The following is a 17,611-nucleotide window of genomic DNA, read 5'->3' as shown; positions in this document are numbered from 1 at the left end:
TTTGTGTTTCAATTTCTTGTACATTGTATATTCGGGGGATATTTATAGAAGTGTATTTAAGATAATCGGCCATACTGGGTAGAATTGGTTTAATAATATTTTGTAACACTAATAGTGATTAATAGGGGAAATTGTAAATAGCGCATAAAAATCGATGCCTATTGGTGCAATATGTTTGGCATGATACCTTATTTTGCATAGTTATGCGAGTAGCCTCCCCTCGTTGTGAACGCAGGACACGAGCAAAAGATTTTTCTACTGTAAATGGTGATGATATAGATTGTGCAGTATGCCATGTAAACAGCTTTAATGTTAACTTAACCTGCTGATATTTTATTCTGTATTTACTGGTAAGATTTATTCAATTTTGATTAATAGTCAAGTTTGACGTAAGTTTTCATATCATGGCTATTGTCAATCATTAAGAGATATAGCTATATAGCTCCCACTCGCCATTCAACACAACTGTTTCATCTAAGCCAATAATACAACTACTTAGAAAGCAATAGAACCAATGTGCATATAATTGTTCTATAACATTTGTATTTCGGAACTCGTTATGAATATAACATTTATCTTTCGGAACTCGTTAAGTGAATTATCAACATCACTGATTCCTAGTGTTAAAATAGCTGCAAGTTTAAAAATACTCTACATGGAATAATTAACTGAATGTATTTTAAGAACGGCATACTGCTAAATGTCTTGTATTATTCCACGATTATTAATATATCAGGAATATCTAGATGTCTAAACAATAGAATCCTGACCCATTTAGGGCGGCCATTAGTAAGGGGCCCGTCGTGATGAAGGAGACATTAACTCTTCATATTTTATAAACAAAAAACAAATTAACAAAAGTGCAATGCATTAGACATATTGGCTGTTATCTACTCTTTGGTCGGTTGTTTTCTCTTCTTTTTTTTTTTTACATATTCCCCATTTCCATTCTCAATTTTATATTCACTAATGCAAAGAAAATGTATTCTTTCATAAAACCTATAAAAAAAAACTTAAGTTGCCAACACTAATTTAAGTTTTACTAAAGTCAAGTCGTTGAACAACGAAAGTGAAAGTTGTTAAAGCAAGATTTTTGAATTGATACTAGACTAGTATAACCCAACATTATATGATGAATTTCATAAACCACAAAACCAAACATAATGACTGTACCACTTTGGTTAATTTCAGTTTTGCATATAACAACAACTAAACTAAAGGGAGTCACACGTAAGTTTATGAATATCTATCGGTGCAAACTTGATAAACAACGGTACAAATATTTTTATTTATGATTGAAAGTGGTATAGTATATGCCTTCCACTGAAAATCCGATGAGTTCGGTAGTTAAATGCAAAGCAATAGTTTTAAACAAGTCACTGTTAAAAATTAAAGCACATTGAAAGTTTACTTATTTTATATCCATCAAATTGTTACAGCGTTTTATATCTGGGACTAAATATATTAATCCCAGCTATATGTTTACATATATTATGGTCGTCAATATTCATTCCCGAGTTTCTTTTCGGTCGTTTATCTAATTTTGAGGGAACAGAGCCTCACTTCAAGTAATTTGGATTCACTATGAATCAGGTCAATACTTTCTTGTAATATAATTTCTGAAGATAATTTCACAGAAAGAAGTGCACATCTGGCAGTATTGATAATAACAGAGAGTTAGTATGAACGAATGTGTCCTTGGGTGGACTTGTCTCATCATGACAGATGTCACTATTTTGATTTACTAAACTAATATTTACAATGTTAAAGGACAAGGGTAGAACAATTTGGCATTCATAATTATTTGGAAGAACAAATTCCGTTAATAAATGCACATTATAGTAGGTATATTATAACGCATTGTCATTTCTTATCAGTTAACTCTTAATTGCTTCTGTAATAATTTTATTTCTTTGTTTTGATGAAATAGTCATATCATAGCAGATAAAAACCAGAAATAAACGTCTTTTGAACTAATCAGTGGCATGGTACCAAGTGAAGCTTTAAGATCCCGGTAGGACAACTTGTGTGTTGTAGACTAAGACGTCGAGTTAAAGGACAAAAAGTACGTTTCCTGGTTAGATCGTGTTCTAGACGAATCAATTAAGATAAATTAGTAACCGTTGTGAAAAATTATCAATGATGTAAAAAAAAATATATGCAACCTTGAAGCCGTAGGAATCAGAGATCATCAAACCTTTTATTTGACGTTTTGTACTATTGCTTAATTGTTACATGATAATAAACACATATGTAGGACATGCAGCCGAAAATAAATTTCTAGTAATAATTCACTACTTTGTGTGTAACCTCAGATGTTCATGAGGTCATGAACTTTTAATACCAATGTACCCCTGGAAATTGATCAATTGTTCTTTAATTAACATCCAGTGGCAAATATTACTAAACTTAAAATTAACTCGAGCTCAAAAGTGACAAAAAAATTAACTCGAGCTGAAAAGTGACCATTAAAATTGTAAAATTGCTGTAAGGAACTGTTGGGTGTACGTCAATAGGCCAGCAACCAAACGATCTTAAAGACCAAAAGACATTTAGAGGTCAACCTTTGTGGCTCTCTTTACCAAAAATACAACCGATAAAAATTTGTCGTAAGTTATACTGAAAAGTTGATGACTTGAAAAGTATTTTTCTCGTAAGATTTTTTTTGAAATTGATCTCTGTTTTTGAACAATAGACTAGTGTTTATATAATATTTCAAGTTATTATAGTGCTATATAATATATTAGTGGACATCAGATAATGTTGTTTATGTCGACACAATAAGTGGTATATTATGTTTTTTATTAAGTTATGGTTTCAGACAATATAATGAATAAATTTTTCACAAAATTTTAAGTTATATCGTTTGAATTTTTTTTATTCATACTACCATTTTATTCACCTTTTTTACTGAATGAAACAGCAAAGTACAACAACGCAAAATACGTGTATTTGCTCTTTTCTTTTCTTTTTCTTTAAACTCAAACTAGTTTTTAAAGATTTCCAGTTTGCACTGGTGGATTTATTTATTTTTTGGCATTTTTGTGTCGATGCAATAATTTTATAGTTTTTGACTCAGTTTAGTCATTTTATTTAAATCTAAAACAGAAATTTATCATTCTAACAAAATTCATGTCATTCCAAAACACAAATTTTATAGGATTTACAAATGTTTGTTTTAGATAGAAGTTTTCGCTGAATATGCTAAAAATCGATACTATAAGATCAAAGTTACACAAAGTAAAGTATTCTATTGCCTTCAAATCATGATAAATTACTTTATAAATAGTCCGAACTGTGGACTGTTCTAGTAATCTAACAATTCGTATTGAAAATACAATTGTTGTATTCAACAATACTTTTTTTTCAAGATTCATAATTTCTAGAATTTACTTTATTGGTTTTCAACACACTAGACGTTTACTCATATAGGAATGAAAAGTAAATAAAAAAGCAACATATAGTTTTTCGTTTTTAAAATATTACTTTATTGCGATACGCTACTAACTGCATAATTTTGTAAAACAGCAGAGTATTTTTAATGGACCGGCGATCCTTATTTTTCAAGTAATTTTATCACAAATAAAATAGAGAATTGAAAAGGGGAATGTGTCAAAGAGTAAACAACCCGACCAAACAGAAGAAAACAACTCAAGTCAACCAATGAGTATTCAATGCCGCGAGAAAACGCCGCACCTTGATGGGGAATTCATGTCCTCTTTAAAGTAATGTATACTAGTTCAGCGAAATTGACGCAACACTATATTTGCTTTTAATAAATCTACATGTATTCATCACAATTTTCCACTTTTTAAAATCGATAATATTGATCCCTTTATGTCCAGTGATTTATACTAAAGTATTGAGAGATACCAATATTGATAAACTATATTGAGATAAACCATCTTAAAGTCATATAAATCCCTAATGCACTTCAACTATTTCCATCTAAACCGTAATGATGTAGTTGCTTCGAAATATACATTACTGTTCAGCTTTGAAGTGAATTGTATTTTACATACATGTATTTCATATTAGTTCGGCTATCGTGACAATCTTAAATAAATGTCAGTATGTGTGATACTTTCATGGAGGAATATGATCAAACTCCATTAAAATATTATTTTCCCTCTGTGATTTTTACCTTTCTTCACCTGGTGAACAGAGATACTCTTTGAAGATATCTACCAGACTTTTATCTTATTTAAAGACGGTATTGTTGTTATCATGCACATGAATATTACTTTGTATATGATAATTCAATTTTGTTGATTTGCCACGGATAAAGTCGACCCGGGTGAGAAACCACCTATGGAAAGTAATTTGTGACATGAATGTACACCTATAACAGCCTGCTGTGCTTCAAACGGTAACATTTTAACAGAACATAGCTTTCTAATAAAACAAAATTGAGCATGAAATCTGATCTTTACTGCGTCTTTAGAAAAGAAATAATATCGTTTTGTGTCTCTCTCAATGGGCACCTATGAACATATAGCGTTATTAATTTGATAGGTGAGAATTTGAATGAGTTGTTTTGCTTAAAATCAATCTAGTTATCATATTAATTTCAAATTATTTTATAGAAATCGTCACTTTCTTACAAGATAAAATATGTTTTTTTATGCAAACGACATCATCTACAGACACATTTAGAAAAAAATATCAACAATGTCACAATAAGCTGGTTTGTAAGTGATATAAAGATAGTCATTATTGGTGGCATTCATTTTATAATTTTTCATCCGTGGCGATATTTTTTTCACATTATGTCAAGCCGAATTAATTTCAAATAATATTCATTTTAATTTTCCATATGCTATATATAAAAGGTGTTGGGTATTATAAATTTATGACAGTTTCTCTCTAAGTAAACAAAACCTAAGTCAGTAGGTGCAATGTTTACATACAATTGCTTACAAATTAGGGAATACCTAGCTTTGGTCATAGTTTTGATAAAAAGGGGGATACGCAAAAAAAAAAAAAACCCAAAAAAATCCCAACAGTTTACATCATGACTTGTATTATAAGAGACAACCAACATTCCACAAAACACTACATCATAAAGTTGCAATATTTACTGATAAATGCCCTGTTTCATTTTCTTACTATACTTGTGTTATAAAAAACAATTTTCCGTTGGTGGTGTGGTCAGCTATAAGCACTATAAGATATCAAATTTTGAAATTAATAGAGAAAACTTGAACTAAATTACAAACTATTCGTTTTATAACTTATTTGTACAGAATATAAACTAAAAACAATACAACGATTTACTAGATATTTGAGGAAATCAAGACATATATACAAGTAATTATATTGACTTTTTCAACTCTTAACCCAATATTTGGTTTTGACGTATTTTATTTCGCATTTCGAAATTGGAAATTTAACAAATTCACCTCTTAGCAAAAAAAACTTCAAACAAAATATGTCTAATTAGTACTAGTGAGATTTTGGACCAAATTTTTATGGCAATGAGATGAAATTTGATATGATTTGAGGCTTTGTATCCATCTTGTGTTTATTTGATGACATTTTAAGGGGATGCAAACAAGGTTTTAATGTCAAAGGAAAATGATAATTGGGTTCAGGATCTGAAAACAGACATCAGAGTATAAAAGGCAAAAGTCGTTTTCCCATCCTTAACCCTACACCCTGGGTAATTACACCGGAATATATAGCTTAATAATTACAACGTTGCCAAATATCTATTGCGAGTATAACCCGTGTTTGACTTTAATATCATTAAATACAGATTACTATTAAAATACCTAAAGAAACCCTTTCATTTTGTGTGGCCAAGTCTGCGGAATAAATAAAATATCTCAATTTCACAAAATCGTTGACTTAGAAAAACATTAGGATTTATGAGTGCCGAGGAATATCGAATAATGTGTCATTCGAGTGTCACAAGATTGAATAGATCATTCACTTGCACTGTCCTCATGCAAAGTAAGAGGCGTGCACCTGAATAGTTGATTTGTAATTTGTCTTTCTAACTTTTCCACTGGAAGTTAGCCAGCGTGTGTTTTGTGACAAAGTCAAATTTTGTGAGAAAATATTCAAGAGATGATTTGTGTGGTAATAAGAGATAATGTTAAATGCAATAAAATTGAGGATCGTGAATAAGCAAAAGCGAAAACGAGAGTTTAATATATTGTTATATGATGACAGAAATTTGAGATGAATCTCAGTTTAATATTTTGCTTGAATATTTTAGTACAATTGTATGAGGTTGCGAGTTCAAAGAGTGTTTCATCTTCAACTATAGATTTTTATTTTTACAACTTTTGAAAACCTCCCAAGTATGACACATATAACGGTCTGAATCAAAAATTGTTTTATAGTATTTCATCAATAAATCAAAAGATGACTATTGTGTATAGAAATGATATACGGAAGCAACTGTGGTTTATCGTCTGCTATCAGTATTAACTTTGCCTCAATAGTGCATACAATATGAATAAAAGTATATATATGCATAATATTTTCATCGTAAATACATGATTCAGTGAATGAGTTGTAAAATATTGGACAACAGACGTATGTGTAGATGAGACAACAACCCATCAACTGAAAATTGTCTGTCCTGAATAACTACATTCTATATGGACCAAACAGTACAATTAAGTTTAAATAGTACAACAGATAAGTACAAATTCAATTCCACTATCAGCACTGTAATGCTATTTTGTGGCGGTCAGCTGGTGGAGAGAACCATCTACCTTCGGTAGTCAAACTGCAAACCTAGTCAATTAAGACCGGAATCGAACGCACCTGTCATGTGCCGGATTCAAATAAACGACCTAAGTGTTGAGGCTAGTGATACAGTAGTTTGACTTCACAGACAACTCGGACACCAAGGCCCTCAAAAATATCTGTATTTTTATTACAAAAATACTAGACATTGCAACAGACCATACCATGCAACAACAACAAAAAAAAAACACAAAAAAGAAACGACTCAACTCTGATAAAACAAATGCACCAAACAAATTTAGCAACTACCAACATATGGTCGAGATATCCTCATTTACATGTAGTAAATGCATAAACTGAAGTAGTGTTATCAATGAAATTTGAAGATTAATTCAGTGCTATATTTGCACTCAGAAGTTCTGAATTATGCACCAAAATTAAGATTCACTGCGGTTCATACTTCCATTTTCATTCATAATTATACTTTCACTGACCCTAGTATTTCATAATACATTCGGACACACGATTTAGATGCATTAAAATAGAAGACCTTTGAGTATGTTGCCTTATTTTATTACCCTTACATCTTTCGAGCAATTTTGGTGATGTGCGATTAATTCTGATGGACATTTTATTTGTTATGCTGAGAACTGTATTTGAATTTAAATTTGTATCATTTATTTGATTTGCAAATATTATACATCGTTTGAAAAACTGATCGGTTGTAATTGAGCAAAAAAAAAAAGAAGGAAGAATTGATTGGATCTTTCTATCCGCTGAACGTCGCATCAGCACGAGCCTGCTATATCGTAAGGTACGAATATAAATGAGTCTGCAATACTCATAATGATGCTACATGTATAATTCAACAAAGATAGCGGGCTTTTATTTTGTACGACAAATACGCGTGTCGTATACATAAGATTTGTCAGTGACGTTCGAATCAAAACAGTCTGAAGGCCAGACCGAAGTTGAAGAGCATTAAAACAAAACGAATATGTAATATAATTTGAAGTTAACGTTCATATAAAAACTAATTAAGTGCTTTGAGTTTGCTTTCAGTAGCTTCGAGTATTCTTAGATATAGTATACTTAAAGGTTGTTTTAACTGTACATGTTTTTTTCATTGATGAAACTGATAAGTTTTTTTCCAAGGAGTTTTTTTTGTCCTTTTTTTTTTTCGTGTGTACCTTTGTTCTTCCCTCGATTTACCATAATAAGGGTACTTCATCTGTTAAGAAGTATATGTTTTACAGTCTCAAGAAAACGTACCTGTTGCAGTTCAGTTGTAAATGGTAGTGTTTGGTGTCTTTGACTTAAAATGAATTAGGTTTTTGAAAATTTAATTCAGTTTATTCACATATTCCTTAAACAAGAAGCGATGAAAGCTTGTAATATGCCATGTAAATATGTAAACCGCATGCATGTTGAAAAAGTTATCTTGTCCAGCTTTCATAATGGTGTTTTATGGCTGTATCTTCCCATAACACCCTTCACCTACATTTATTAAAATCACTAAATGGTTTACTCTAACTTGCTTAATTAAACAATGTTATCCTAATTGAAATGTCTCAATTAATCAAGGTGTGTTTGTAAAATTTAATCGGGTTTTCTGCAGACTTATTCCCTGTCAGTTCAACATGCAGAAACTAAATAAAATTTTACTTGGGGTTTTCGACATCTTCGAAAACGCATTTATCATGATTGTTTTTTTTTATCAATTAACGAACTCGTTAGACACATATGTTTCTATCTGTGGAAATTTATGGTCATACTTTGTGTGGGTGCCATCTTCTTCAAACTATACTAGTTCCAGATGTTAAATTATGATATTAAGTTGGGGATTAATTAACTAAAAGTTGTTACTAAAAAAAATCGGTCCACATTAGAAAGAAATTTTATAATTCCTTAAATGTATTGTAATTCTCCAAAATTAAAACATTCTAAATAGTTATATGCCTTGTTCACACCTGTTATAGTGGTCATTGGCCTATTGAGTAAATATTTAGACAGCCGATAAAAATGACAGTCTAAAGGTATACATTAATAGTATCTATACTTACGCAACCTTGTTCTGTTCGAAGCCAAACATTTCAAGTATATGTGAAGTTTTCTAACGTGATATCGTAATTTGGTTAAACAGATTTTTATGTTTTGTTTTTTGAGTTACGAAAACGTAATAATTTTGCAGATTACTAGACTCAATCCAGAAATAATGATAGCCATGCATGGTCAGAAGTTTCCTGTCTAGGGACATACATTAATACGCAACAGATTTCAAACGACTCGTTGTGTACACAAATGGAGAGGTCAGTACTAACGGTATATATGTAGAGAATACAGCAAACAACAAATGTGTCTAAGAGAAAGCGCTCGATTTAAATTTACAACTATTTTACCGACGCCCAAACACATATACACGGGGATAAATTTCCGCAGGTTTGTAAAGTACTTCCCCTTAATTATCTGATGAATTTGCACACACCAAACGTTCTGAAAAGCAATATCTTCAATCATCAATGAAAAAAAGATACCCGAAAAAAACCCAACCATAGACAATACTTTTGGCAAAGAATGCTTACAGTTGTTGAAACAAACCCGTAAAGTAGTGTTTCTGCTATTATAAAAAGCATGACTTCTTACACTTTGAGCTGATTTTAATTCGATAAAGAGTGAACTCTTGAAAAATAATGACTATGAAACAAAAAAGGGTTCTGAGAGATTAAAGAATATTTTGTAACTAGAAAAATCGTAGATAGAAACATCGGCTTAAAATTGGATAAGATATATTCAACAACTTTCATCTACTGACTGTACATGCACTATGTTACTTGTTAAAAATCTAACATTCCGTAATACATGTAGATGGCTTTTGGTTTGGAATATGTTAAACTGTTAACGTGTATCCACCTAACTTCACCTTATCCAAAATTTCAGCAAAACGTTTGTAACATATGTTCTTACGTAAAAAATCATCCTTTTCTTGTACTGTATATGAATCACAAGTTCAAAAATTAAACACTTCTCACTTTTCATTAGAAACTAAACTTATTACAAAAACGGGCGTAATCTATTTTTGACGTATTTACGTATTTTGTGCATTAAAATATCAGGAATGAAATGTTTCCTCTGTCTAATTCGATCCCTTGTAAAACAATTTTGTTGTTTACACACACTTAAAGTGTTAGTTATCATAAATATAAAGATTGAGATTGGAATTTATCTAACTAGTCGGTAGCACGTAAAATGTGCCCTCGTTTTTATAATGAATGGGAAATTCATCACCAATTTTTTTAGACCCACCTCTATCTGAAGGAAGCACTGATATTGATATCTAGACTTAAAATATTCGACTATCACAATGTGGCTGCATCGGGCTTTGTTAACCTGCAATGTGACAACAACAGGCCTTGTAAATATATACTATGTGATTGTTCAGTAGATATAGAATGAAGTATGTTAGACTTTCAACATGTTCATTATACTTATATGTTTTCCTTTTATCTAAACCCCTTTTACAAATTTTCTTTTATAACTAAGTTTCGTCCATTATTTTGACACAAGCAAAGGAATTCCATTAGATCTATCTAAGGGCTTTCTTTATAATATTGGCAGTTTTCAATAAAAAAGACTTACAGTTAGTAAGAAGAACTCTACCAAAAATAAAGGGTTAAGTAGCAAGTCTATACATTCATACATAGCTCACGTTACTGTAGTGTCACACCTGCATACAAAAATTTATGTTCTATAAATTCTGATCTTGTAACATTTCTTTTATCATTCATTCACTTCACTGTGTAAGTTAAGACATACATAAACTTCATATCTTGTTTACAAAAAATCTACGCAGATATTACAAATATTTTTTCTGATATGGCCTACATTGTAACAGCTAGCCAAGATTATTCAACGGTAGCATCTCTCTCCTCATACAAACACATCACAGAACCTATAAAACTGGAAGGTCAAAACCCCATCAATCTTTATGAATGAAATTTTGGATGATCAAGAAAAGGTGATCTCATTCTTAAGATAATAAATGACAATCTATTGAAAGTGCTTCTCAAATAAAGATAAGTTTTTGTATTAGATATAAGTGAAACAAATCCCACACTATGTTGTTGTTTAATGTCAGGATTTGTTTGTTAAGTATAAATTTGGTATGATGATAAGGCACGTATGGTGGGATATCTTAATCAAACATCACTCAACACCTTACACGGTGGTTTATCAATACAAAGTGGTACTAAACTGTCAAATACTTCAATACATACAATCAAATAATATCGACCAAATAAACTTACAAGTCTGGGTCAACAGAGTATAGTGAAGGAGATGATACTCCACGTTTATATACACTCATAATGTCAACACCGCATGCAGCTTAAAATGAAACAATTTAACAATTTTATGCGCTTTCACCTTATGCGCATATTGCTAACGCCAGACCCGGATACCGCGTGTCAACTTTCAAGAGGTCTGTATAAGAGTCATTGATGTCTCAGTGTCAAGATATTTGTCTTGGTTCTAATAAACCATTTTGAATCAAAATATAATGATGCGTTTTATTTTGTATTTCTTTGTTTTGTTTTTAACCTGGAACTATAAATTAGCACGAGTACTCAAGGCCACCTGTTTAGAGTGATGTTTGATTAGACAAACAATATGTAAACACGTGTAAAACGAACATATCTGAATGCATGCAGGTGTTGTACAGACTGCAGGCAGATCTTTCCAGTTAAGTTTAGAAAAAATATTGAAAAAAAATAAAACAAAACTGATAAGCGAAATGCTTATAATGGCACGGTGTATCTTCACAATTTTTAAATGACTACAAGCAGGCAAAAGACAGATTTTTTTTTATGGATTTTGAGTCGAAATTCCTTCCGTATTTTTTATGTTATCTTCTTTTTCCATTCTTTAGTTTAGTTTTTCGTGTGATTGTAGATTTTATTTATAGCAAACTTGATAAATATAAAGAATCACAAAAAAAACTTAAACAAATTGTAATAAACATGAAAAAAACATTACCCCCCCCCCTTTTATTTGGTTGAAAATAAAAGTAATAAAACAGTTAAAATATCTGCTTCTCTTAGTTAACACACTTCTGTTTGTAAATTATCTACTCGCTACATGTCTATGCATTAAATATTTCTACTAAGGTTACTGAGATCACCCCTGAACTGAATCTAGATATGAATAGATATCTTTACAACAATGGTTCATAATATCGGAGTTAGTATTCTCAGCTAGAGACAAATTGATTGGGGCGTTACCATCATTGTAGACCTAAGATAATAGTACAAAACGTCAGATGTACTCCAAATCTAGTTCTCTCAAAGTGAGAAGTTTCGTAACTAGAACATGTATAATGTATTTTTAACTGGGAGGAATGCACCTCATATGCATGTTCATTCTAATGTTCCCTTCTTCATTTTGCATCGAAACTTTTGTATAGCTGAGCACTCTTGAACGAAAAGAGTTTGGTGATATTTCTACTGTTTCGATCATCTATTGATTTGCCTTAAATTCTTTGCATTAAACACATTAACAATGATAGTTTTTAACCTGCATAAATGAATAAACAAAGTAAGGCTAAAATAATATAATAGAAAGGGTACACATATCGGCTAGTGTTTTAGATAATTTCATATATATATTAACCTCATACGAAATTCTCCACAATTTTTGTTTAAAACGGATTTTATTTCCAAGATTACTATATATAAAAAGTATATCTCATTTTCATTAAGGAAATCTTCCCGTTTCATGGTTAAATATTTTATGTAAGAAATGAATCAATTAATAGTGTAAGAAACTTGAACAAATGTGTCTATTATTTGAAATCTCATCGTCTCTATATCGTGCATTATACAGCCAGGCTTATATAATGGAAATATTGAATTAATAAAAATGTTACAATGAAAGGTCAATGATTTTATTCTGATGTAAAAGTGATTTAAGGCAAATCGTAAGAATAACTATGGCGTTTTATGGAATTAAATGAGAGTATATACATTTGTACATGTATGTTTCCACGCGTGTTCTGCGATAGAAAAACTCTTACTTATATATAAGATGGTTTGGAATTAAAGACTCGATAAATTTAAACAGTCAAAAATATTTTACATATTCAGATTCTATACTATATACAGAAGCCCTTGTGGTGGAGAGATACTATAGTGACGTGCTTCCTTAGGGTTGGGTTATGAACACGCACATTTCTCGACTAAAATGCGAAGCGTAGTAAACTTATATATCTCATTCTAACTGAGATAAGTGAAAAACAGATGGAATGAAATTAGCAAAAAATAACGATCCAGTAACAACCATTATCACACGTCTAAAAATAGCGAGACATTGGCATTTTTATACAGTAATCGCAGCTTTGTCTATATTATTTTATCATTATATAACAGTATAGTTTTGTGTAAATGGTTTCCGACATTTTGATGAATTGGTTTTATGACAAATGCAAAAAAATGTTATATTCTATAGTGATTATTATTTTAGTTTTACCATGAGTACCATTCCTTACTCATATAATGTACATTTTGTATATAGAACTGAATTGTAAAAAAATCTATCAAATGTAAAGATGAATTTTATTGTTTCTTATGCATCTCGCTAACTGCCACGGAGAACGTGTACATGTGTTTTTGTACAGAATGTATTAAAATCCATTGTCAAATTTGATTTGAAATGTTTAAAAAGAAAGTGCAGGGTAGATGTTTGTTAGACAATTTCGAATTAAAAATTTTAAAATACCATTTAGGAATAAATATTTTATGACTGATTTCTGCTCTGTATTCTTGAAGTTCCATGCTCTGGAGTCTTAATTCGAGAATAGAAAATGACAGGATTTTTACTGCCTATAACATACAGTGACAGTGACAAATATTACTGTCTTATTCACGACCATCTTCAAAATGAATATCTAACCTCACACGGCTAGTTATTAAGACCGGTTCACATAAGCATCATGGTAATTTTTTAGATCAGCGTTAAAATAATAAGACAAGTCATCGTACACGAGAGCATGTTGTGTAAATTAACTCGGGGAACTATGTGTGTACAAGTTTAAATGTTTTTGAATTAAATACATTTAACTTCGTCATAGTACAAGATATCAAATTAAGTCAGTTGATTCTTGTTACTTGTTAAAAATTTGTTGATGTAAATTTATATCAAAGATAGCTACTATACAGTCAATTAAATTTGAATGAGTACTCTCGTATTGAATGAGAATAAACCGATCTTTTAAAAATTAATTATATGTTCAATGATAAAAATTAACAGATAGGCACTCTATTGAAACCGTACAGGAAAAAAGTCAATATTTACACGTTAAGGTTTTTCTATAATTTTTATACTTGGATATTTACTTTAACAGATACATGAATAGAAATCTATACTTTGGAAAATATCTTCAATTCCCACAAAAAGTTTAGCCAGTACATTTGTAAAGCAAAAAAGTTTGAAAAGTCACGTTCGATCAATTTAAGGGGAGTAGTTGTGAATTATACTTCTTTTCTAAATTCAAGTTTTGAAAGGTTCAAATTGGTTAAATACATGGTTCTTTCTTTTCGAGGTAGTAAAATGTTTTTCTTCGTGTATATTTTAATTTTACTTGAAATGATAGTTCTTTTTTAAATATTCTAATTAAATAATTCAGAAATTGAATATACGACAAATAAGTCTTTACAACATTGAGAAGGTGGCCCATTTCCATTTTTTTTTAGAGTAGGAATAAGAACAATTCCAAATAATTCAGTTAAATTTGAATATGTGTATTCAAAGAGGTAAAGTTCATATCGGAAGCCTAGTTTGATCGGCTTTGTACAAAGTTTATTTGAAACTAGGCTCTATTCTCCTGCCGGACAATTCAGTTGTTAGAATAGTATGTGCTCTTCACAAAAAAGAGCTCTCCCTCCCCAAATACGTTAGCGAAACTTCCGCAATGATTTGAGCTAGAGATGTTTTACTTTATGCGTAATTGTAATCAGAAACTATTTCATATAACACAAAAAAGATTATGAAAGTAGTATATATCTTGACCGTATTTTTAGTAGCTTTTAACACGGGTATACACAAACAGAAGTAAGTTGGAACAAATGCATACTATTCAGATAAAGCATCACAATATTTCTTTAATTCTTTTGACAAGTTGCTTTTCTGGTTCTTTAGGGGAAAAAAGTTACATAATTTTTCTATATCAGATAAACGACTTAAGAAATATTTCTTATGAACAATTATTTTTGTCATTTTCGTTGTTTAATAGGCTGACGGACCTGATTATAGAATGCGTTAAAGAATTCTATCCATAAGCGAGAAAGTAATCATTACCCAGCAATCTAAACAGAGCTTTGATGTACTGGAAACTCGATTTTTATCGCAATTTCTCGCTTCTGATAGAACTATTATGGCTGTAATTCAATTCATCACTTGGACAAATTATTACGTCCTACTTGCCCTAAGCGGACACTTAATTACCCCATTAACGGCCAAATTTGAAAAGACATGGGTGATACTTTTGACACTTATTTTGAAAGTAAGTCTTGTAAGTGGTCACCTAAGGTGGTATTACAGCCAGTAATTAAACCAGACGTAAACCGGATCAAAATCCACGATATTGTTAAACACCCTCCATTCATTCATACCTGACCAAAAAAGCGATTAGTATGATCTCACCTATGTAGGGAGGTTTATTTTGCAATTAAAGCAGGTGTGATAAGCCCATTAACCAGACCAAAAATACGACTTTTCCTAATTGTGTAATAATCCCTCAACCCTTCACATTTTTCTCTTTATTAATGCTTTTAGTTTGAACATTTAATAATAATCCTAAACTCATTAAAAATCTGCGATTTATGTTTGAGATTAATGTCAAAATTTATCCTATGCAATTATTCTCTATTATATTAAAAATATAACTTATGCTTCATATGCAATGTGTGAAAAAAGAAAGTGTTTAATTCCTTAATACTATAGAAAGTGAGAAAAGCCACTTGATGTAGTTATCTAAACATAAGCGAAGAAGTTATGCGGTTAGAAAATAAACTTAGACGAAGAAGTATGAAACAAGAATAGAACACCTGCATGGTTCAACTTCAAAGTATTCGAACATATACTTTTAAACTGGTAAAATATTACAAGGTATTAAGAGAACCTAGAAAAGTTTATTTTTATTTCACTTTTTAGAACTGACAAGCTTAAGTCTCGATTCCTATTAAAAACAAATTTCCCTTTACTAATTTGAAAAAGAAATTCCGGTATATTTCTAGAGCGTATTTTCCCATCGGTATGACTGCACGTGCATAGAGCTTTGATCGCTTATCTGAAATATTATTTGTCGGATGTGCAGAATTGACTGAAGTTTGATGGTATTTGTAAAAACGTTTTTGCAGAATTCTATTTAGAAAAAAAGGAAAATAACATAAATTGCATAAAGTCTTGTAATATCAAAAGCATGGTGACAAGTCGTGAGACACCGTACCCATGAGTTACTATATAGTATTATATTCCAATAATTTTTATCTCAATTAAAATATGAGTAAATAATAATAATTAAAAAAGTCAATGCATGTATTGTTTTATAAACAATCTTGTATTATGTATAACTTCTGAATGTGTAAAATCGTTAAATTAGAAGAACATACATGTATGTTTGTTTTGAAATATTTTGATATTATCCAATCGTACAAGTACTGTATAAATGTCAATGGAAGGGGAAATATAGAGAAAAACATCGACATTTTTTAGCCACGGCATCCATCGCGATGGTCGAATATTATTGTCTTACATAAGATATAAAATACAAGTAAACGCGTACAAATCCTTAAATATCGCAAAGATAATGAGAAATAAAACACCATTTATTGAACTTTATTAGGATTATATTTCAATGTGTTCATAAATGTTCATTGAACGCTTAAAACCATTTTATATTTCTACTAGGGTAATTGTTTTGGAACATGCAAAAATGAATCAGCGAAAATAATTTTATAATTTTGTTGAGCACGACACAGTATCAGGCGATTAAAAGACACATAATAACAAAGATATTTACATAAATGTGAAATGTGATCTAAGAATTTTCCAACATCTTCAAAGTTCTTTTAATAGGGCACATGCTTGAAATTTTTAATTTGACCTTCTCTTTTAGAATAAAAGCATAAGTGTTTCAATAAACGCTTTATTCTTAACCTTCTTCCCAAAAAATTAACCATAGGTCAAATAAGAATATGCATTTCATTTAGGAAATTTACATGCACGCTAGCTTTAAACTTGCGCACGGTGTCAAAGTTCACATATCAGGGACAATAAAGAATAAAAATTGACTTGTGTTTATGGTCTATATAATGTCTAAACAACCATTAAATATTTATGACCTGTTTAAAATGGACATAAATTTCTCATGAATGTCTTTCAGGGAATCAATTTAACTTTATAGGTGGTATATAGACAATACTTTTGTGTACTGCATTTCAAAGTGTGCACACGTGGCATGAGCTAAGCATTAAACAACTTCGTAATGTTTAACATGCATTCTCAGCGATTAAGAGTTAATGACATTTGAATGGTGAAGAATTTATCTATACTTTAGCAGATTGGTATCAATAATGGGAATCTTAATTTATTTCTTTATAGACTTTATTAGAAATTTATGGAAATATTTAATAATTTGAAAATGTAAATGTACACCAAAATTAGCATACAATCAAACAGTTGTAAAATAGTAATAAAAAGCATAAAATTGAAAAATGTATATCCGCGAAAAGGTATGGAATTTACCCAACACCTGCTAAGACCATCAAAAATTATTTATTTTTTTATATTTCTTAACCTCAAAACAAATGTTAATTTCAGTCAGATATTAAGAATTTTACATAGTACGAAAGTGATATAT

General features: G+C 30.5%; 1 protein-coding gene across 4 annotated transcripts in view; it reads right to left on the bottom strand.

Moving 5' to 3' along the window:
- LOC139488421 (netrin-1-like) overlaps positions 1 to 17,611 on the bottom strand; it is a 40,050-nt gene that overhangs the window by 20,041 nt on the left and 2,398 nt on the right. The window lies entirely within an intron of this gene.

Source organism: Mytilus edulis, chromosome 9 (genome assembly GCF_963676685.1).
Source record: "Mytilus edulis chromosome 9, xbMytEdul2.2, whole genome shotgun sequence".
NCBI lineage: Eukaryota > Metazoa > Mollusca > Bivalvia > Mytilida > Mytilidae > Mytilus > Mytilus edulis.
The sequence above is the reverse complement of the archived record's forward strand: the minus strand, read 5'-3'. Positions and strand labels throughout refer to the sequence as shown.